Source organism: Macaca fascicularis, chromosome 2 (genome assembly GCF_037993035.2).
Source record: "Macaca fascicularis isolate 582-1 chromosome 2, T2T-MFA8v1.1".
In the NCBI taxonomy this organism is placed as follows: domain Eukaryota; kingdom Metazoa; phylum Chordata; class Mammalia; order Primates; family Cercopithecidae; genus Macaca; species Macaca fascicularis.
Window position 1 is genome coordinate 161,259,491 of NC_088376.1, and position 22,363 is coordinate 161,281,853.

The 22,363-nt window shown below is 38.7% G+C and overlaps 1 long non-coding RNA gene across 2 annotated transcripts; it reads right to left on the minus strand.

Moving 5' to 3' along the window:
* Positions 1-345: 345 nt before the first annotated feature.
* LOC135969404 (uncharacterized) lies at positions 346-2,866 on the minus strand. Of its 2 annotated transcripts, XR_012431651.1 has the most exons (3): positions 2,839-2,866; positions 2,645-2,737; positions 346-1,048 (listed from the first exon to the last, which is right to left on the minus strand). It is a non-coding gene; the product is annotated as an uncharacterized lncRNA (long non-coding RNA). The 2 variants fall into 2 exon arrangements; XR_010584648.2 differs by having other exon boundaries at positions 2,645-2,866.
* Positions 2,867-22,363: the final 19,497 nt, after the last annotated feature.

Sequence of the window (22,363 nt, forward strand, 5' to 3'; positions counted from 1 at the left end):
TGTGGTATTGAAATATTGATCAATATGACATAAACTGAGAGTTCAGAAAAAAACTCCTATAGCTGTGGATAAATTGATTTTTGACAAAGCTGTTAAGGCAATTCAATGAGGCAAAGACAGTGTTTTCTATAAATGGTGATAGACCATTTGTTTAGTTACATTCAAAAAGATGGATTTAGACTCTTACACCTTATACAAAAATTAACTTCAAATAGACAATAGATCTAAATGTAAGAGCTAAACCCCAAAAAGTATAAGAAAATCTTTTTTGTCCTCAGGTAAGGCAGAGTCCTTAGATATGACACCAATAGCATAATCCTTAAAAGATAAAATGTATAAATTCAATTTTATCAAAATGTAAAACTTTTTTATTTCAAAAGAATACCATTAAGAAAACAAAATACAAACTACAACCTTAGAGAACATATTTGCAAATCATATTTCTGATAAAGTACTTCTAACCGGAATATATCAGGAGGGCTTACAACTCAACAATAAGACAAACCCAACTTGTTTTAAGTGGGCAACGTTTAAATAGAGACTTCATCAAAGAAGATACAAAAATTGCCAAAAAGCACATGAAAAGATGATATATATCATTAGGGAAATGAAAATTAAAACCACAGTGAGATAACACTTCATAACCACCAGAATGGTGAGTTAGTCGGCTAGGGTTGCCATAACAAAATATCACAGACTGGGTGGCTTAAACAACAGAAATTTACTTCTCACAGTTCTGGAGACTGGAAGTTCAAGATTAAGGTGCCTGCAGATTTGGTTTCTCCTGAAGCCTCTTTTCCTTGGCTTGCAGATGGTAGCCTTCTCACTTTCTCTCTCGTATGTCCTGATCTTTTCTTTCTAGGACACCAGTCAGATTGGAGTAGGACATACCCTAAATAGCCTGATTTTAAATTAACACCCTCCTTAAAGGACTTTTTTCCAAATATAGTTACATTCTGACGTACTGGAGGGTTAGTGCTTCAACATATGAATTTGGGGGGCAAGGACACAATTCACTCCATGATGTGGTAGGCATATCCATGGACTTCTGTAATAAAAGGGAATAAATTACTGACATGCTGCAACATGGATGAGCTTCAAAAACATTATACTAAAGAAAAGAAGTCAGATACAAAGACTACATATGAGGTGATTCTATTTGTACAGAATGTCCAGAAAAGGCAAATCTGTAGAGACAAAGTAAATTAGTGGTCGCCCAGCACTGGAGTGGGAAGAGATGGTAAGTGAACATGAGGGTTATTTTCAGAGTGATAGAAATGTTCTAAAATTGTTTGTTATGATGGTAGAACAACTTTGTAAATTTACTAGAAATTGTTAACTTGTACAATCATAAGTGAATTTTCTGATTTGTATATTACACCTCAGTGAAAATTTTAAGCATAGTAGTTGAACATCATTCCAAGTATTTTTTCTCTGCTTATATAGAATGAAAGCAATAGAAAACCTTTCAAAATGTGTTCATATGAATGCTACTACTTTTAGTTTAAAAAAAAAAAAAAAAACTTTTGCTGGCTGCAGTGGCTCACACCTGTAATCTTAGCACTTTGGGGACCAGAGGTGGGGGGATTACTTAAGCTCAGGAATTACAGACTAGCCTCAGCAACATAGCGAGACCTCGTATCTACTAACAATAAAAATTAAAAAAAAAAAATTAGCCAGGCATGGTGGCATGTGCTTGTACTCCCAGCTTGGTAGACTGAGGTGGGAGGATCGCTTGAGCCTAGAAGGTCAAGGCTGCAGTGAGCTGTGACCGTGTCACTGCACTCCAGCCTGGGCAACAAAGTGAGACTTTGTCCAAAAAAAATAAAAAATAAAAACTGTTTTGCTGGATTTTAACAGAAGAAAAGTAAATTGAAGGGAAACTAGAGGAATTGTTAAGCTTTAAATCTTTCATTTCAAGGGATTATATTTCTTAAAAGAACCCTCCTAGATTACGAAAGGAGACAAAGAAAAACGTGATGCAGTTAGAATCGTTGTGCTTTAAACCCTCAGGTTTCAAATGGACTTCCTGGTATTAAAAATGAAAATACTGGCACTCTCATACTTCCTCTAACATTACAGCTCTGCATCTCTCAACTTAGTTTTGTTGTTACAGTAAACAAAACTAGTTATGTTTATGTTAGAAAACCCAAAAAAGATAATCTTTATTCAGGGTTATTTTCCAACTTCCACAGAAGGGGAACAAAGAATTCTGATGGTCATCTTAAAAATCAAAAGCTGTTCTGATCTTTTAGGATTCTGCAGAAAAAAAAAAAAAGCTGCACTTTTTTATAGAGGACAGTGTTCATAGAGTTCACCTGAAGTTCAGGTACATACATACATAAACTAGCCAAGCCTTCAGATTTATTTTAATCATCTCAAACATATTTCACAATTTTTGACAAACATAAAAGTTTACATTTCAGATGAGTCAGACAGTTTGACAGCACCAGAGCCTTAATTTCTTTAGCTGAATGGAAGGAAAGGAGACAGAGAAATATAGTAGTAGGTAAACCTAGAGCATTGTCAAGTTTTATATTACTGGAAACCTCATCTGAATCTGAGGTTAGTAAATACAACCTGTATAAGTCTGTTTTCATGCTGCTGGGCAATTTACAAAAGAAAGAGGTTTAATTGGACTTACAGTTCCACATGGCTGAGGAAGCCTCACAATCATGGCAGAAAGCAAGGAGGAGCAGGTCACATCTTATGTGGATGGCGGCAGGCAAAGAGAGAGCTGTGCAGGGGAACACCCATTTTAAAACCATCAGATCTCGTGCAACTCATTCACTATCACAAGAACAGCACAGGAAAGACCTGCCCCCATGATTCAATCACCTCCCACCGGGTGCCTCTCAAAACATGTGGGAATTTAAGATGGAGATTAGGGCGGGGCCACAGCCAAACTGTATCATTCTGCCCCGGGCCATTCCCAAATCTCATGTCCTCATATTTCAAAACCAGTCATGCCTTCCCATCAGTCCCCCGAAGTCTCAGCTCATTTCAGCTTTAACCCAGAAGTCCAAGTTTAAAGTCCCATCTAGACAACGCTGGTCCCTTCCACCTATGAGTCTGTAAAATCAAAAGCAAGTTAGTTACTTCCTAGATACACTGGGGAAACAGGCATTAGGTAAATACAGCCATTTCAAATGGGAGAAATTGGCTAAAACAAAGGAGTACAGGCCCCATGCAAGTCTGAAATCCAGCAGAGCAGTCAAATCTTAAAGTTCCAAAATGATCTTCTTTAACTCCACATCTTGCATCCAGGTCACACTGATGCACGAGGTGGGTTCCCATGGTCTTGGGCAGCTCCACCCCTGTGGCTTTGCAGGATACAGCCTCCCTCCTAGCTGCTTTCATGTGCTGGCATTGAGTGCCTGTGGCTTTTCCAGGTGCATGGTGCAATCTGTTGGTAGATCTACCATTCTGGGGTTTGGAGGACAGTGGCCCACTTGTCACAGCTCCACTAGGCAGTGCCTCAGTAGGGACTCTTTGTGGGGGCTCCAACCCCACATTTCCCTTCTGCACCACCCTAGCAGAGGTTCTCCATGAGGGCCCCACTCCTGCAGCAAACTTTTGCCTGAGCATCCAGGCATTTCCATACATCTTCTGAAACCTAGGCAGAGGTTCCCAAACCTCAATTCTTGACTTCTGTGCACCCACAGACCCAATACCACATGGAAACTGCCAAGGCTTGGGGCTTGCACCCTCTGAAGCCATGGCCTGAGCTCTATGTTGGCCCCTTTCAACCATGGCTGGAGCAACTGGGACACATGCCACCAAGTCCCTCAACTGCACACAGCAGGAGACTCTGGACCTAGCCCACAAAACCACTTTTTACTCCTGGGCCTCCATGCCTGTGATGGGCTGCCATGAAGGTCTCTGACATGGCCGGAAGAGATTTTCCCCATGGTCTTGGGGATTAACATTAGGCTCTTTGCTACTTATGCAAATTTCTACAACTGGCTTGATTTTCTCCCTAGAAAAAAATTTTTTTCCTATTGCATAGTCAGGCTGCAAATTTTCCAAACTTTTATGCTCTGCTTCCCTTATTAAACTGAACACCTTTAACGGCACCCAACTCACCTCTTGAATTCTTTGCTGCTTAGAAATTTTTTCTGCCAGATGCCCTAAATCATCTCTCTCAAGTTGAAAGTTCCACAAATCTTTAGGGCAGTGGCAAAATGCGGCCAGTCTCTTTGCTAAAATATAGCAAGAGTCACCTTTGATCCAGTTCCCAACAAGTTCCTTATCTCCATCTGAGACCACCTCAGCCTGGACCTTATTGTTCATATCACTATTGGCATTTTTCTTAAAGCCATTCAACAAGTCTCTAGGAAGCTCCAAACTTTCCCACATTTTCCTGTCTTCTTCTGAGCTCTCCAAACTGTTCCAACCTCTGCCTGTTACCCAGTTCAAAAGTTGCTTCCACATTTTTGGATATCTTTTCAGCAACTCCACTGGTACCAATTTACTGTATTAGTCCGTGTTCATGCTGTTGATAAATACATACCCAAGACTGGGTAATTTACAAAAGGAAGAGGTTTAATTGGACTTACAGTTCCACATGGCTGGGGCAGCCTCACAATCATGGCAGAAAGCAAGGAGGAGCAGGTCACATCTTATGTAATAGCGGCAGGCAAAGAGAGAGCTATGCAGGGGAACGCCCCTTTTTAAAACCATCAGGTCTCATGAAACTCATTCACTATCACGAGAACAGCATGGGAAGGACCTGACCCCATGATTCAATCACCTCCCACCGGGTCCCTCCCAAAATACGTGGGAAGTCAAGATGGAGATCTGGGCAGGGACAAAGCCAAACCATACAACAACCTTTCTTTAGACAGCCAGGTCATAAATACACTGTAACCCCTAGATCCTAGTATCAGAAAAAAAAAAAAAAGAGTGATTTTATCATCTTACGGTTTTTGCAAAAGGTTCTCTAGAAGGCAATGTTCCTAGAGTTTGTTCATGTTTATAAAAGCTGTTGGTGGACCTAAAACTTCAACTACATCTTGGTATAGGTTTCTCTTTAGAATATTATCATTTGGTATTACATGTTGCTGTGGAAAAAAACTGAGGACAGTCTATGTTTTTTTTTTTTTTCTTCTTCTTCTTCTATAGATCAATGGTTCTTAAAAGTATGACCCCTGGATTAGCAACATCAATACCACCTGAGAATTTGTTAATATGCAAATTCTCAAGTCCATTTTATAGCTACAGAATTAGAAATTCCGAGTATAAAGTTGAGTAGGCTGTTTTAACAGTACATCCAGGTACTTCTCATTCACACTAAAGTGTGATAACTAATTAAATATTTACCTTTTCTGCCTGAGTGCTTGAAGAAGTTTTGCCTTGAAATTCAATAACCTAATCCAGGATATAACTGAGAGCTCTTTATCAAAATTTTCTATATTCATCTTTCAATGTGTACTCTAGCTGGCAAAGGATGCAGAGTGAACAAATGAATCACTTGGCTTTTATGATTGGATGACCATACATTTTCCCAACATGTTTATTACTAGTGCCTCCTTTTACTCTCAACATTGTTCTAGTTGGATTGATCAATTATATGGTCACCCTACTTATGACCAGTGATTCCAGTGATTTTCAAAATATGTATGGCTGATCAACATGCTGGGGGATTCTGTGGAAGCCCTGATAAGAGAATTAGAGGAGAGTTCCATGGCGTTTTGGGGCAAAATCATACCTGATTTGAAAATTAATTACCCTCATTTTGAGAGATAGCTTTTGGCTTGCTATTGGGCCATAGTAGAGACTGAACACCTACTTGACTGTAGGGCAGTAGGACAATCAAGTCAGTTCCCCACATGAATTTGATGTTAACATCATGCATAGGAATGCTACATTTTCTAGAATTTGACATTTTCAGCAATCACGAATTACTATGTTTTGTAAATGGAAACACCACTACTAAAAACAGAATACTATAAATAGAATGATGTCTTTTGTTTCCAAAGTTGATATACTAGAGCGATCCAAAAATAATAATAAAAGCGAGATATTTTGTGGCAAAGTTATCTTGGGGTAAGCACTGCAGCTGCAAGTGCCACCAGCAAGTATTCTTAGGGCAAATGGGAAAAAGGTTAAGGACAGTTTGGAGGTTAAAGACAAGATTGGGTTGGTTAGATCAGATCTCTTTCACTGTCATAATTTTCTTAGTGTGATAACTTTTGCAATGGCAGTTTCGCTAACTTAAATTTACATCCCTGAGGCATTACCCTTATAATTCCATTTCATGAATATTCCCCCAGCTTGTTACCAATAAAACCTAATTCTGTTTGGTAACTTTTTTGCTATATAGGCCCTCTTGTCACAAGTTTGACTTTGTAAATGGCCCTTGGGCTCTGGGAGGAAAGCAACTGTTGGGCCATGTGGTTGTATCTTTAGTTTTGTAAGGAATTGCCAAAATGTTTTATAGTGTGGCTATATCTTTTCACATTTCCAGCAGCAATGTATGAGTGATCCAGTTTCTTAGCACCGTAATCAGAATTTAGTGTTGCTACTATTTTTTTAGCTTTTCTGATAGATGTGTAGTGATATGTTATTCTGGTTTTGAAGCAGTGTCATTGTCTGGGGTAAATCCTTGAGGTTTGTTGTCTCATGTCAAGGGAATCAAGGACATGGACACACAAGTAGTGAATTTAAGAGTGGAAGTTTAATAGGTGAAAGAAAGAGAACAGAGAATAGCTCTCTCTCCTGCAGAGAGAGAGGGGTGCCCAGGTGGGTCTTCTGGTTCCGTGGTGAAGTGCATGGGGTTTTAGAGACTGGCTTCAGGAGGCAGTATCTGATTCACATAGGGCCCAAAGATTGGCTGGACCAGGTGTGCCATTTACATAGCATGCGAGGAAGGTGGCCACCCCACCCTCATCTCTTATTATGCAAATAGGGTCTCTTCCTGGCTGGTGTCATGTTGTCTGTCCCTTACTGTACACATGGTTGGCAAAGAAAAGGGGAGATGGAGGTGCCATGTTGAACATGCCTGGCCCACAGCTAGCCTTTTCCTATTGGCACAGCTGCTGGCATTCACCCATGCAAGCTTCCAGCTTGCTTATCTATGTCTGAAGCTCAATTTTATAGGCTGCTCTTTATTAGAAAAGAAATTATTTGGGGGCTGCTTTTCACTGAAAGGAAAACCTTATCAAGGACTTCCTTACCCTCACTATCTGCCTAAATAATTTCTTTTTAACTCTTATATCAGTTTTAATTTCTATTTCCCTAGTGGCTAATGGTGTCAAATATCTTTTCATGTGCTTACCTATTATCTGCATGTCCTATTAAGAGATGTATCTGCATGTCTTTTGCCTATTTTCTAAATGAATTATTTATTTTGTTAGTGTGGAGTTTTTGAGAGTTCTTATTACAGATACTAGTTCTTTACTGAATATGTGGTTTGCAAATGTTTTTGATCAGCCTGTAGTTTATCTTTTAACCCTCTTCACATGGGCTTTCACGAAGCAAATTTTGATGGAGTCAACCTTATCAATTTTCCCTTTTTTAAATTATGCTTTAGTGACAATTCTTAAAAAATGCCTAACTTTAGACCCTGAAGATTTTCATTTAATTTTACATCAACATGCTCTTTGAGGTTGAAGCAAATTTGACGGATTTTCAATGTGAAAATAAAATATAAAGACCATTTTTAGAGTTATTTCTAAACAGAACTAACATCAGAATCATTTGAATCATAAGAATAATCTATTTCAGAAAAATCGGATTCATCAAATGAATCTTCAGCCACAAAAGTTCAAATATAGGCAACCTTGATGCCTGTTGCTGTGTGGGCCACTCAGAAAGTTCACTGGAACATGCTATGATATCACCAGAGATATTCAAACCACAAACGAGGAAAACACATTAGATTTTAACTGCCATCCTCATTCCACCATCTAAGAGGTTTTGAGATCAAATCTAGAACTCTCTCACATGACTGCCTTATGGACTTAGAAGCTGATTTATCATTTTTTTCCAGTGATTAACCTTTAGTTTTTTTGTGTCCATAGAAATGACTCTACTTAAATACCTGTTTGCTTGCACCATATAGAGGCCTAACCTTGTTGGGAACCCACCTGCAACACTGCCACCTGAAATGATATACAACTCCCTAACTCAATTGACCTGAGTTTAACTGAAATCAGGACTAAGAGATTGGCTCCATAAGATATGGGACTGTGAACTCAGCTTTTAATATATGAAACTTTCTGAAATAAAGTTCAAAGGGAGGACTGTAAGTGACTAGAATATGCCACTTTGGCATAAGGATTATTTTGAGCTGAAGACAAATGGGAAAAAGCAAATATAAAAGGAGTTTTCTGTTCTCCCACTATTTGCTTAAAAGCAGGACATAAATTCACCAATGTGTCCCTACTCCCCTTTCTACCAGGAAGGACAACCCCTTACCAGCCTAGGGATCAGTGCCAGAGGAACCTAGGTAATGAGCTTTATTAACTAGTCTGTATCTACCATTTCTTTGCCTTTCTATAATTTGCCACCCTTCGAGACTCAAAGTCTTTTTTCTTTTGTCTTGTCACTTCTCTAAATTTGCTGTTGTTTGTTGAAGATGCTACATAAGTTGGAATTCAAAGCCACCTGTGAGATGTACTCATTTTTGTGAGTATCTCCCACATATTATGTACCTTATGTACCACATAAAGTACACGTTATTAAACTTTGTTTGTTTAAAATGAACAAAGCCACAGACTGGATGAAACTATTTGCAGAATACATATCTGATAAATGACATGGATCCAAAATATACAAAAAACTCTTCAAACTCACAATAAGTAAACAAACAACCCAACTTTAAAATGGACAAAATATCTGTATAGATGGCAAATTCACCAAAGAAGATATGCAAATAGCAAATAAGATATAAAATAGGAAAATAAGCCTATGCAAACATGCTCAACATTATATGCCATTAAATAATTGAAAATTAAAACAAGATACTTCTACACACCTATCAGAATGGCTAAAATCCAAAACACTGACTGAGAACACCAAATGCTGGTGAGCATGTGGAGCAATTGGAACCCTCATTCACTGTTCAGGAGAATGTAAAATTTTATAGCACTTTGGAAGATAACTGTGGTAGTTTCTTACAAAGCTAAACATAGGCTTACCATATGATAGAGAAATCCTGCTCCTAGGCATTTACCCAAATGAACTGAAAACTTGTGTTTACACAAAAACCTCCATAAGAATGTTTATAGCAGCTTTATTCATAATTACCAAAAGTTAGAAGCAACTAAGATGTTCTTCAGTGGGTGAATGTGTAAACAAACTATGGTACATCTATACAATAGCATATTTCTCAGTGATAAAAAGAAATGAGACTGCGTGCAGTGACTCACATCTGTAATCCCAGAACTTTGGGAGGCCGAGGCAGGAGGATCGCTTGAATCCAGGAGTTTGAGACCACCCCTGGCAACATAGTGAGACTCTCGTCTCTATAAAAACAGAAAAGAAAAGAAAAAAGAGAAATGAAATATCAAGCTAGGAAAAGACATGAAGGAATGTATATTGCTAAGTGAAAAAGAGCAGTATGAAAAAGCTACATCCTGTATGATCTCAACTATATGACAGGTTGGGAGAGATGAAACTTAGAAATTATAAAAATTCAGTGGGCCAAGATTTTAGGGTAGGGGAAAAGATGAATAGGTGGAGCACAAGGCATTTTTAAGGCAGAGAAATTCTTTTGTATGATATGGTAATGGTGGATATATGACATTCCACATTTGTCAAAATCCATAGAACTATACAATGCAAAGAGTGAATCCTAATGTAAACTATGGATTTTGGTTAATAATTATGTATCAATATTGATTAGTTAATCATAATATTATGTGCAGCCCTAATGCCAGATGTTAATAATAGAAGAAACTAGGGGTGGGGCAGGGAGGGAATGGGGATTTATGGAAACTCTACTTTCTTTTTTATTATTATTTTTAAATTTATTTTTGATTTTTGTGGTACATGGTAGATGTATATTTATGGAATACATGAGATATTTTGATACAGACATACAATGTGTAAGAATCAAATTGGGTAAATATGGTATCCATCACTTTAAGTATTTATCCTTTTGTTATTTTACAAACAATCCAATTTTACCATTTTAGATATGCTAAAGTGTACCATAAATTATTATTGACTGTAGTTGCTCTGTTGTGCTATCAAATGCTAGATCTTATTCATCCTAACTATATTTTTATACCCATTAATCATCCCCAGGTTGAATAGGAGGGATGAGAGAAGGCACCCTTGTCTTATGCCAGTTATCAAGAGAAATGCTTCCAGCTTTTGCCCATTCAGTACAATGCTGGGTGTGGTTTTCTCACAGATGGCTCTTATTATTTTGAGGTATGTTCCAACAATACCTAGTTTATTGAGGGTTTTTAACATGAAGCGTTTTTGAATTTTTTAAAAAGCCTTTTCTGTGTCTATTGAGACAATCATGTGGTTTTTTGTGTTTAGTTCTGTTTATGTGATGAATCACATTTCTTTATTTGCATATGTTGAACCAACGTTGCAAATCTGGGGATGAAGCCTACTGGATTGTGGATGATTAGCTTTTTGATATGCTGCTATATTTGGTTTGCAATTATTTTGGTGAGGATTTTTGCACCAGTGCTTACTAAGGATATTGAACTGAAGTTTTTTGTGTATGTGTTTGTCTGCGAGGTTTTGGTATCAGGGTGATGCTGTCCTCATAGAATGCACTGGGGAGGAGTCCCTTCTCTTCAAATTTTTGGAATAGTTTCAGTAGGAATGGTACTAGCTTGTCTTTGTACATCTGGTAGAATTTGGCTGGGAATCCATCAGGTACTAAGCTTTTTTGGGTTGATAGGGTATTCATTATTGATGCAATTTCAGAGCTAGATATTGGTCATTCAGGGAATCAACTTCTTCCTGGTTCAGTCTTGGGAGGATATATGTGTCCAGAAATGGATCCATCTCTTTTAGGTTTTCTAGTTTGTGTGCATAGAGGTGTTCATAGTAGTTTCTGATGGTTATTTTTTATTTTATGGGGTCAGTGGTAACATTCCCTTCATCATTTCTAATTGTGTTTACTTGCATCTTCTCTATTTTCTTTATTAGTTTAGCTAGCAGCCTTATTATTTTTTTCAAAAAACCAACTCCTGCATTAGTTGAACTTTTGAATGAATTCTCTTCTCTTTCAGAGATGCCAGTAATTCATAGATTAGACCTCTTTACATAATTCCATACTTCTCACAGGTTTTGTTCATTTCTTTTTATTCTTTTCTTAAATTTTATTTTTTTGACTGTTTTATTTCAGTGAGCCCATCTTCAAGTTCTAAGATCATGTTTTGTGTCTTGATTTCCTTCAGTTTAGCTCTGATTTTGCTAGCTTTGGTGTTAATTTGTTCTTGCTTTGTGAAGTTAAGTTGTTAATTTGAGATCTCGTAACTTTTTGATGTGGGCATTTAGTGCTATGAATTTCCTTCTTAACACTGCCTTAGCTGTGCCTCAGATATTCTCGTATCTTGTATCTTTGTTCTCATTAGTTTCAAAGAACTTATTGATTTCTGCCTTAATTTCATTATTTACCCAAAAGTCATTCAGGAGCATGTTGTTTCATTTCTACATAATTGCATGGTTTTGAGTGATTCTTAGTCTTTACTTCTATTTTTATTGCAGTGTTGTCTGAGAGGGTGTTTGGTATGATGTTTATTCTTTTGCATTTCTGAGGATTGTTTTATGTTCAATTATGTAGTTGATTTTAAAGCATGTGATATGTGGTGATGAGAAGAATTTATACTCTGTTGTTTTTCATTGGAGAGTTCTATAGAGGTCTATCAGTTCCATTTGGTCCAATGTTGAGTTCAGGTCCTGAATATCTTTGTTAATTTTCTGCCTCAATGATCTGTCTAATACTTTCAGTGGAGTGTTGAAGTCTCCCACTACTATTGTGTGGAAGTCTATGTCTTTTTGTAGGTCTCTAAGAACTTGCTTTATGAATCTGGGTACTCCTGTGTTGGGTGCATACATATTTAGGATAGTTAGGTCTTCTTGTTGAATTGATCCCTTTACCATTATGTAATGGCCTTCCTTGTCTCTTTTGATCTTTGTTGGTTTAAAGTCTGTTTTGTCTGAAATTAGGATTGCAACTCCTGCTTTTTTCTGTATTCCATTTGCTTAGTATATTTTTCCCCATCCCTTTATTTTGAACCTATGGGTGTCAATACATATCCAATGGGTCTCTTGAAGACAGCATACCATTGGGTCTTACTTTTTTATCCAGCTTACTGCTCTGTGTCTTTAAGTGGGGCATTTAGTGCATTTACATTTAAGGTTGGTATTAATATGTGTGGATTGGATCCTGTTGTGTTGCTAGCTGGTTATTACGCTGGATTATTCATGTGGTTGCTTTATAGTGTCACCAGTCTGTGTATTTAAATGTGTTTCTGTATTAGCTGGTAGCAGTATTTCCTTTCAATCTTTAGTGATCCCTTCAAGATCTCTTGTAAGGTGGGTCCCTCAACATTTGCTTATCTGAAAAAGATCTTATTTCTCCTTTGCTTAGGAAGCTTAGTTTGGCTAGATATGAAATTCCTAGTTGAATATATTTTTTTCTTTAAGAATGTTGAATATAGGCCCCTGATCTCTTCTGGTTTATAGGGTTTCAGCTGAAATGTCCACTGTCAGCCTGATGGGGTTTCCTTTGTAGGTGACCTACCCTTTCTCTCTAGCTGCCTTCAACATTCTTTCTTTCATTTCAACCTTGGAAAATCTGACAACTACGTGTCTCGGGGATGATCTTCTTGTGTAAAATCTTGCAGGAGTTCTTTGTATTTTCTGAATTTGACTGTTGGCCTCTCTAGCAAGGTTGGGGAAGTTTTCATGGAAGATCTCCTAAAATATGTTTTCCAAGTTGCTTGCTTTCTCTCCCTCCCTTTCAGAGGTGCCAGTGATGAAAAGATTTGGCCTCTTTACATAATTTCATACTTCTTGGAGGTTTTGAAGATCCATTTTTATTGACTGCCTTATTTCAGAGATCCAGTTTTCAAGTTCTGAGATTCTTTCCTCAGCTTGGTTTATTCTGCTGTTAATACTTGTGACTGCATTGTGAAATTCTTGTATTTGTGTTATTTGGCTCTGTCAGATCCATTAGGTTCTTTTCTATACCAGCTATTTTGTCCTTCAGTTCCTGTATTATTTTATTGTGATTCTTAGTTTACTTGGATTGGGTTTTACCATTCTCCTGAATCTCGATGATCTTCATTCCTATCCATATTCTGAATTCTCTTTCTATCATTTCAGCCAGCTTAGCTTGGTCAAGAACTTTTGTTGGTGAATTGGTGCAGTTGTTTGAAGGACATATGACACTCTGGCCATGAGAGTTACTGGAGTTCTTGTGTTGGTTCTTTCTCATCTCTGCACGTGGGTGTTCCTTTAACTGCAGTGTAGATTGAGTCAATAGACTTCTTTTCTGGATGTTTTCGCAGAGCCAAGACTTTGTGCAGGCTCTTTATTTGAAGCTGACTTCTTGTCTTTGGTTTCAGATTGGAGTATGTAAGCGAGGTATTTGGGGTGTTGAAGTTTTGGGTTGTGATCCAGTAGGTGGCACTTACATGTATTGGTTAGTTGATAGGCTCTTGCTCAGTTATTTGGCTCCCCAAGAAACCTCCAAGAAGTATGGAATTATGTAAAGAAGCCAAATCTATGAATCACAACTGCACTCCTCACTGTTTCCTCACAGTTGCAGCCATGTTCTCTCTCAATGATCTGAAAGAGTGGGTTCCTCTCCCCCTTGAGTGCTGGCTGTAGATCACAGCTTGGCATTCCTGAGCTGCCCACTGAAGCTCTGGGGCAATCTCAGTGTTTACGCTCCTTCCCCAACTTGGAGGCAGCAGAGGAAGAGTTCTTAGTAGCAGTTATGGCCAAGGGTATTTTGCTTGTCTCCTGGGGGCTCCACCCCAGAAATACATAGGTCAGCAATTGCTCAGTGCAATCAGCCCAGGATGGAAGGTCTGCGCTGTGGGCCCACGCTGGGGACTTCCTGTCTGGTGATGAGCAGGGAGGTTGGATGGGACCTGTGGGAGATAGACTGGCCTCCTCTTCTTGGGTCTACTGCAGCTTCTTGGAGGTGTGGATAAGGCCTTAGGGTCTTTGCTCCTTTGTTAGCATGAGGGAAGCAAGGGCAGTTCCATTGCAGAGGCAGTGACAGAAAGGCCTTCAGTTTTCCCTGGGGGCTTTGTTCAGGGAGTTGCAGAGCTGCTACTGTCTTGATAGCTCTGGCAGTGGATGGCTGGAGGCCCAGGCCTGGAGGACCTGCCCAGTGAGGAGATATGGAAATGGGCATCCACATAACCATCTGGCCACTTTTTTGTAGGGCTGCTGCAGTATACTGGGAGTCCACTCCAGTCCCTAGTCACCCTGATTTTCCAGTACATGGAGGTATCAACAGTGAAGGCTGTGAAACAGCAAATATGGTGGCCTGGCCCTCCCTTTGGGAGCTTTGTCCTAGGGAGGTACAGACCTGTTGCCAGCCTAAATGTACCTCTAGGATGTGGCTGGAGACTCCAGTTGGGAGTTCCCACCCAGTGAGGAGAAACAGGATTGGGGACCCACTTTAAAAAGCAGTCTGGTCACATTTTTGTAGGGCAGCTGTGCTGTGCTTGGGGTCTGCTACTGCCCCTGGTCACCTCAGATTCTCCTAAGCCTGAAGGCCAGAATGGTTAAGAAACCCAAACAGGAAAGATGGCAACCTGGCACTCCCTTTGGGAACTGCATTCAGGGAGGCTTTAAATCTGTCAGCTGGAGAGCACTGGCAAGGGTAGCTGGAAACCCTGGTTGGGAGGTCCCACTTAGTGAGGAGGAATGGGATTGGAGACCTGCTTTAAAAAGCAGTCTGGCCATGTTTTTGTAGAGCAGCTATGCTCTGCTGGGGGACCACTTTCATCCCCCACGTGGCTTGGACTCTCTAAACCCTGAAGGCTGGAATGGCTAATTGTCCAAAGAGCAAAGATGGCAGCCCACCTCTGCCTCTGGGAGCTCCATCCCAGGGAGGTTTTAAATCTCTATCAGCCAGAAACCACCAGTAGGGGTGGCTCAAGACCCTGGTTGGAGGTCCTGCCCAGTGAGGAAGAATGGGATTGGGACACGTTTAAAAAACTATCTGGCCATGTTTTTGTAGCACAGCTATGCTGGGCTGGGGAATCAATTCAGCCCCCAGTTGGCTTGGACTCTCCAAAGCCCAAAGGCTGGAACCACTAAGTTGGCCAAATGGCAAAGATGGCAGGCTACCCCTCCCCCTAGGAGCTCTGTCTCTGTGAAGTGCAACACTGCTATCAGTGGCTGGTTGGAGTTCCAATCTAGTGGGTCTTCTCCTATGAGGTACCTGCAGACTATTGCTGCTTAGCCCCCTGGATTCAACCATTTTCCTAGGGATATGTACAGGGGTCTAACCTCCCACTTTGCTGGAGTTGCAGTTACTTTTGCTGTGAATCCTGGAAAGCCCAGGTATCCAAGGCTCCCAGATATCTTCATGTGCCTGAGTGGCTGCTCTGCCAAGACTCCACATAGCTCTGTGTGTCAGACTGAAGGCCCTGGTGGAGAGAGTTCAACCCAAGGGTTGTAAAGATCCAAGGGAGAAGTGTGGGTTCCCAGGGTTGCACATTTACTCACTGCTTTCCTGAGTTGGGGAGGGTCCCCTGGCTCTGTATCTCTCCCAGGTGGGCCATCATCCTGCCTTGCTCCATGGGTTGAGTTGTTTCCTTGATTAGTCCTGATGCATATACCTGGATGTTTTAGTTCAAGGTACTGTATTTATTTGCCTTTTCCATTCTTCTCTGTATTAGTTTGTTTTCATGCCGCTGATAAAGACATATCCGAGACTGGGAAGAAAAAGAGGTTTAATTGGACTTACAGTTCCACATGACTGGGGAGGCCTCAGAATCATGGAAGGAGGTGAAAGGCATTTCTTACCTGGAGGTGGCAAGAGAAGAACGAGGAGGAAGCGAAAGCAGAAGCCTCTGATAAACCCATCAGTTTTCATGAGACTTATTCACTATCATGAGAATTGCACAGGAAAGATTGGCTCCTGTGAGTCAATTACTTCCCCCTGGGTCCCTCCCACAACATGTGGGAATTCTGGGAGATACAATTCAAGTCGAGATTTGAATGAGGACACAGCCAAACCATATCACTCTCCATGAGAGCCACACACACCAGCTGCTTCTAGTCAGCCATCTTGATCACCCCTTTGTAGTTTTCAAAGTAGAGATCTTTCACTTCTTTGGTCAAGTTAATTCTTAAGTATTTCATTTCATTTGTAGCTATTGTAAGTGAGATTCGTTTCCTGATTTCTTTTTCAGATGGTTTACTTTTGATATATAGAACTGCTACCAATTTTTATATGTTGATTTTGTATCCTGCAACTTTACTGAATTTGTCTGTTAGTTTTAATAGTTTCTTGGTGGAGTCTTTAGGTCTTTCCAAATATAAGATCATACCACCTACAAACAAGAATAATTTGTTTTCTCCCTTTCCAATTTGGATGTCCTTTATTTCTTTATCTTGTCTAATTGCTCTAGCTAGGACTTCCAGTACTATGTTGAATAACAGTCGTGACAGTGGGTATCCTTGTTATGTTCCAAATCTCAGAGGAAAGGTTTTCAGTTTTTCCTCATTCAGTATGATACTAGCTGTGAGTTTGTCATATATGGCTTTTGTTGTGTTGAGTTATGTTTGTTCTATATTCAATTTTTTGAAGGTTTTTAGCTTCTTAATTTTTTTATCTTCTTGATTTCTTCATTGACCTACTGGTCATTCAAGTGCATTAATATCCATGTGTTTGAATATTTTCCAAAATTGCTCTTGTTATTGATTTCTAGTTTAAAGATCATTTGGTTTTCGTCCTTTATGCTGTTGATAAGATGTATCACATTGATTAATTTGCATTTGTTGAACCATCCTTGCATCCGTGGGATAAATCCCATTTGGTCACAAAAAATGATCTTTTAAATGTGTTGTTTAATTCAGTTTGCTAGTACTTGGTTAAGGATTTTTGCATCAATGTTCATGAGGGATATTGGCCTGTAGTTTTCTCTTTTTGATGTGTCTTTGTCTAATTTTGGTATCAGGGTAATACTAGCCTCATAGAATAAGTTTGTAAGTATTTACTCCTCACCTATTTTTTTGGAATAGTTTGAATAGCACTTCTATTCATTCTTCTTTAAATGTTTGGTAAAATTCAGCAGAAAACCCAGCGGCCCAGGCTTTCCTTTGCTGGGAGACTTTATTACAGCTTTGATCTTGTTACTTGTTATTGCTCTGTTCAGGTTTTGAATTTTTTCATAGTTAAATCTTGGTAGGCTGTAGTGTCAAGGAATTTATACATTTCTTCTTGGTTTTTCCAATATATTGATTTTTCCAATTTATTAGAGGCTACTGCTCTCAATATACACTTGAATGACCCCAATTATTAGAGGCTATTGTTCCCCATAGCCTCTAATAATCCTCCTAATTTCTGTGGTATTAGTTTTAATGCCCCTTTTTTCCATTTCTAATTTTATTTATTTAGATCTTCTTTCTCTCTCTTTTTAAGTATGACTAAAGGTTTGACTTTCTCTTTTTAAAACACCAACTTTACATTTTGTGGATCTTTTGTATTCTTTGTTTCAATTTTATTTGGTTGTTTTTATCTTTATTATATTTTCTCTACTAATTTTGGGTTTAGTTTACTCTTGCTTTTCTAGTTCTTTAAGATAAACCATTTTTTTTTAATTTGAAGTTTTCCTACTTTTTTGATGTGGGCACTTATAGCTATAAACTTTCCACTTAGTACTGCTTTTCCTATATCCCATAGGTTTTGGTACATTATGTTTCCATTATTATTTGTTTCAATAAATGTTTAAATTTTCTTCTTAATTTCTTCATTGATCTCCTGGTCATTCAAGTGTATATTGTTTAATTTCTGTGTGTTTGTATAGTTTCCAAAATTCTTCTTGTTATTAATTTCTAGTTTAATTCCATTGTGGTCAGATAATATACTTGATATAATTTCAATTTTTTTGATATTTAAAGACTTGTTTAGTGGCCTAACATATAGCCTATCATTGATAATTATCCATGTGCTTAGAAGAATGTTTATTTTGCAGCCATATGATGAACTGTTCTGTAGATGCTTATTAGGTCCCTTTGGCCTGCAGTGCAGATTAAGTCTGATGTTCCTCTTTTCATTTTCTTTCTGGTTGATCTGTCCAATGCTGAAAGTGGGGTGTTTAACTCTCCAGCTATTATTGTATTGAAGTCTATATCTCTCTTTATTGCTAACAATATTTGCTTTATATATCTAGTGCTCCATTATTGGGTGCGTATGTAGTTTCAATTGTTATATCCTCTTGCTGAATTGACCCTTTTATCATTTTATAATTACCTTCTTGGTCTCTTTTCATAGTTTTTGTCTTGAAATGTATTTTGTCTGATGTAAGTCTAGCTACTCCTTCTCTTTTTTGGTTTTCACTTGCATGGTATATCTTTTTCCATCGCTTTATATTCAGTCTATGTATGTTTTTATAGGTAAAATGTGTTTCTTGCAGGTGACATATCCTAGGTCTTGGTTGTTTTTATTTTTTTACTTTTTTGTTGTTGTTTTTTGTTTTTTAATCAATTCAGTCACTCTATCTCTTCTGATTGGAGAGTTTAGTCCAGTTACATTCAATGTTATTATCGATAAGAACTTACTACTGCCATCTTGTTACTTGTTTTCTGGTTTGTTGCCTGCTCTTCCTTCTTTCCTTTCTCCCTGTCTTCCTTTTACTGAAGGTGATTTTCTCTGGTGGTATGCAATGATGCTTGCAAATATCTCATAATCTATTATTTTAAACTAATGACAACTCAACACTAATTACATAAACAACAAAAAGAACTAACAAGCCACGAGCATACTAATGAAAACTCAACACTTTAACTTCATCACCCAACTTTTTAACTTTTTGTTGTTTCTATTTATATCTTTTTGTACTGTCTATGTCTTAAAAAGTTATTTGACATGGTTTGGATTTATGTCCCTGCCCAATCTCATGTCAAATTGTAATCCCCAGTGTTGGAGGAGGGGCCAGGTGGGAGGTGATTAGATCATCAGGGCAGACTTCCCCATTTGGTGCTGTTCTTGTGATAGAGTTCTCATGAGATCTGGTTGTTTAAAAGTGTATGGCACCTCCCCAATTTTCTCTTCCTCCTGCTCCAAAGCCTGTGGAACTGTGAGCCAATTAAACCTCTTTTCTTTGTAAATTACCCAGTCCCAGGCATTTCTTTAGAGCCATGCAAGAATGGACTAATACATTATTTTAGTTATTATTTTTGATCGGTTTATCTTTTAGTCTTTCTATTGAAGATATGAGTAGTTTACACACCACTATTACAGTCATAACAGTCTGTGTTTTTCTGTGTATTTACTACTACCAGTGAGTTTCGTACCTTCAGAGGTTTCTTATTGCTCATTAACATCCTCTTCTTTTGGACTGAAGAACTTCAGCATTTCTTGTAGGACAGGCCTAGTGATGATGAAATCCTGCAGCTTTTGTTTGTCTGGGAAAGTCTTCATTTCTCCTTCATGTTTGAAAGATGTTTTTGCTGGATATACTATTCTGGAATAAAAGTTATTTTCCTTCAGCCCTTTAAATATGTCACACTACTTTCTGCTGGCCTATAAGGTTTTTGCCGAGAAGTCTGCTACCAGACACATATTGGAGCTCCATTGTATATTATCTGTTTCTTTTCTCTTGTTGTTTTAGGTTTGTATTTTTACTCTTTTCTCTCCTCTCTTCAAGAAGAAAGAAGTCTCTCCCAGAGCTGCCAGCATGACTGCTTGTGTTTGGAGGACGATGGCACAGGCATTCCCTTGACTGCCTTGGCTACTGTCTCACTAGATCTCCTGCCCCCCAAGTCCGTTGGCTCTGAGCCCAACACAGCACCAGGACTTGTCCAGTAATTGCAGTTCTTTAAACCTAGACTGCTTTTCAAGTTTATTTAGGACCCATAGCACTTTAGCCCACGGTGGCAAGACTTGCCAGAACTCAGGTTCCAAATACTGGGATGGATGATTTGCCTCTGGCATAGCTGGTCTAAATGCTGTCTATGTGGGCACCAGCAGATTTCTGCCCAATGTGACTTTCTGTGTGACAGGGAAGCACTAAGTTTCAATGCAAAGTCCCCACAATCACTGTGCTTTCCCTTCCCCAAGTGCAGATTTCCTCTCTGCATCATGTGGTCACTGCAGGGGATGGAAGAAGGGTGGCATCAGCAGTTCAAGACTTTCTTTCCTATCTTCTTCAGTTCCTCTTTCTGTAATATGAAGTCAGACCAATTACTGTGCTCACTTACCTACTGTTTCATTTTTATGAAGGTGCTTTTTTGTGTGGATAGTTGCTCAGTTTGGTGTTCCTCTAGGGAGGACAATCAATGCAGGCTTTTGTTCAGCCATCTTGCTCTGGCTGGCTTGGAAACTCTACTTTCTATGCCACTTTCTTTAAAAAAATTATTTTTAGTTTCAATAGCTTTAGTAGTACAAGTGATTTTTGGTTACAAGGATGAATTGTATAGTGGTAAAATCTATGATTTTAGTGTACACATCACCCAAATGGTGTACATTGTACCCAGTAGGTGGTTTTTCATCTCTTACTCCTCTCCCACCCTATCCCCTTCTGAGACTCCAATGTCCATTATACCACTCTGTATGCCTTTGCATACCCATAGCTTAGGTCCCACTTATAAGTGAGAAACGTATGGTATTTTATTTTCCATTCCTGAGTTGCTTCACTTAGGATAATCGTCTCCAGTTCTATCCAAGTTGCACAAAAGACTATTTTGTTCTTTTTAATGCCTGAGTAGTAGTATTCCATTATATATCTATATCTGGATCATTTATCTCTCTCTCTATCTATCTGTCTATCCATATATATCTCACATTTTCTTTATCCACTCATGGATGGGTATTTAGGTTGATTCTGTATCTTTGCAATTGTGAAGTGGACAATGATAAACATATGAGTGTAGTTGTCTTTTTATATAATGACTTCTTTTCCTTTCAATAGATACCCAGTAGTGGGTTGTTTGGATCTACCTATTTAATAAATAGAAGAATTGAGTATTTCTTTTGGCCTAGAGCATAAAATAGTTACTGAGACACAAAGAGACTCAAGAAAGTTGAGGAACCTCTGATTTAGCTTCATGAAGGGCCAAAAATTTTGACAGAAAAGAAACTTTATACTCAATATTGTAGGTCAGATATTTGTTTTTGGGTAATGCAATATAGTGAACAAAAACAAGAAGGGGGAAGAGGAAAGGGAAGGGAAAGGAGGAAGTAGTAGAATAAGAATGGCCATTAACTGAGCACTTACTAAGTGCTGGCTTTGTGTTAAGTATTTTACCTACAATAATATTTTTCAATCCTGAGGCCTATGCCATCATAGTACATATTGGATTTTCTCTGTTTTCTCATTGGTAAAACAGCCATTACCCAAAGCTACCTTGGCAGCCCTGTGCCTCTTCCTGCCAGGCACCCCCTGGACTTCCCTACAAAATAGCAACTTAATGAGCCAAGCAGGGGGCCTTTATGACCTTGCTCCAGCACCATGGCTGATGTTTGTTATGCTTAATTATTGCTTGGCCTTCTTAATGTTAAATATTTAGCATTCCACCCTTGTTCAGTCCTCATAGCAACCTCTTTGGGGATGCCAATTCCAATAGCCTAAAATATATCTCGACCTTGCAGCTAATTTATATTTTTCTTGATGTGAGAGATAACCCTAAATATGGGGAGATCTTTCTCTGAAGTTTGATCAGCTGACATAAATTTCCCAATTTTTAAGGACACTACCTAATATTTTATTCAAATGTAAAACATCAACAAATATGTATTTTGCAAGAGGCAAATCTGTGTGTGTGTGTGTAATGTAATGTAATGCCTAGAGCAATCACTTTAAAAAGTTGCATAAAGAGATGTACTCACAAATAATATAGATAAAACAGAATTCTTAAGAAAAAAAAAGTTGACGTAATCCACAGGAAGGCAGAAAAAGACAAATAGAACATGCAGAAAAAAAATAAAATGGCAGACATAAGTCCTAACATATCAGAATTACATTAAAAGTCAATGGGGCAGGCTTGGCATGGTGGCTCACTCCTGTAATCCCAGCACTTTAGGAGGCCGAGGCAGGCAGATCATGAAGTCAGGAGTTCAAGACCAGCCTGACCAACATGGTGAAACCCCGTCTCTACCAAAAATAAAAAAATTAGCCAGGCGTGGTTGTGGATATCTGTAATCCCAGCTACTCAGGAGACTGAGGCAGGAGAATCGCTTGAACCTGGGAGG